Genomic DNA, 2,050 nt, shown 5'->3' with positions numbered 1-2,050 from the left:
CAATGTGCTGTGAATAGACAATAAAGCAAACAAACAGTGCTAGAAACCACAGAGAAGATGAGAAGAGAATAAGAACATATTTCCACATTTTCTATAAATCCTGCAGTACTATTCAGGACTCACCGAGTGAAATAACATGTAAAGAGCATATGCAAAGACAATCAGAAGACTGATTAGAAAACATTCTGAGAAAGGCATCTGTATGAGAAGAAAATTGGAAGAATTTGGAGAAGAGTAAAAACACCATAGAGGGACAAGAAATAATGACACAGCAAAGGAAAATTGAATACTTCTATCCACCCATTTTTAAAATACAAGAAAAAATGTTCATTTTTGTTTTTTTGGTTAGGTGTCATCTGCAAGGCTTCCCCTTCCAGTTTAATGTACCCCAAGTGCTTAACCTCAGATTCTCTTTGGCTTGCAGCAGTCATGGGGACCCTCACCTGAATAGCCTTATGCCTCATTTTGGAGTAGTCTTGTTTCTCTCTCAGTATATAATCCTCCACAGAATTACTAAATGAAGTTGGTCATGGAATCCATATTGATGACAATATTTGAATCATTGTAATTTCTGAAAAGTAGATACCTACTCCTTCTGCTGGTTGCAATATCAGGAGCTATGAAGCTCCTGTCCAGGTCTGGAGATCTGCAGAACAAATCTAAAATTTTGCTTATATTAGCAAATCTAGAGAAGCTAAGTCCTAATGAAATGGGCTCTAGTCCACATAATTAGATCAGTTAGCTGACTCATAACAGTAGCTATTAAAGTAAGATATGCATTTAAATAATCTTTAAATATAACAACCTGTAAAGAGCCACAAAGGTGTTCCTGAGCTCTGCCCTGTTCAGGTTGTCTTAAAGATCCCTGATAACATCAGTGGTTTAAAGCTCAGTATCTTCCTTGTTCAGAATGAAGCTTAGGAGGAAGAAAAATGGAAAGTTGATCAATGGTGTAAGTAAAGACTGAAAAATGCCTTTGGTAAGATACAAAAACATGAAACTGGGGAAAAGAATCTGTTTTCTGACTAAAAAGSTCCATTTCTCATAAACTTGTATAATTATCATTGCATATTCTGTCTTTAATTATTTATTAATCGTCTTGTATCAGCATCCCCTATTTTGCCTAAAACCAATGTCAGAGAAATCTTGACTACTCTACAGAACTTTTTTCAACCAATAAGATAATTAGAAGTTAGACATCTAGTAAAAGATATCACTTCTACCTATAAATGTCGATTTTCTTTTACCCTCAGGTATTACAGCTACAATAATATTATTATTAGATGACCCAGTCTCTACAAATGTAGAAATGGAAAAAAAAAGAAATAATGACTCAAATGTACTTTTATCTTTAAAGAATATAAGGTAGGAAAGTCAGAAACACAAAAGGAGGTTGGGCAAGTTAAGATTATACTCTAAGATTTGGAAAGAAAATGCCTAAATATAGAGTGAAAGATGTTGTAACATCTCAGAGATACTGACAGAGTTTCTTTTTTTGCAGAGCTATTCACATTTATTATCATATCTAAGAGTAAAGACAACTCAATCTGAAATGTGTATTTTCCTTAGCTCAGCTATTATATGTTCCTGAGGACGAAGTATAAAATACACAATGCACAAGGCTATAAACCTTTGGGGTAGCTGTGGGACGGACAAGATGGAGCTTCRGAACTGACCTAGCAGAATCAGGTCTGCATTTAAGAGTTGTACAGTTTATCGTAGTTCTTTACTGGCAAGAGAGAGGAGTTTATGTTCAGGAAATGGGTATAAAGCCCACAAAAAGAATACCTGGACAAGTTCAGGAGAGCTGAAAAAAACCACAGATACCCAAGCATTTCATAGAATCATAGAATCAGTAAGTTTGRAAGGGACCTCTGGAGATCATCTAGTCCAACATCCCTGYTCAGCAGGGTCACCTAGAGCATGTTAAGACAGGGTTGCATYCAGGTGGGCCTTGAAGATCCCCAGAGAAGGAGACTCCACAACCTCTCGGGGCAACCTGTGCCAGTGCTCCGTCACTCTCACAGGGAAGAAATTCCCCCTCACGGTC

This window comes from Rhea americana, unplaced genomic scaffold, assembly GCF_003343005.1.
Source record: "Rhea americana isolate MKP2758 unplaced genomic scaffold, rheAme1 scaffold_54, whole genome shotgun sequence".
In the NCBI taxonomy this organism is placed as follows: domain Eukaryota; kingdom Metazoa; phylum Chordata; class Aves; order Rheiformes; family Rheidae; genus Rhea; species Rhea americana.
The sequence above is the reverse complement of the archived record's forward strand: the minus strand, read 5'-3'. Positions refer to the sequence as shown.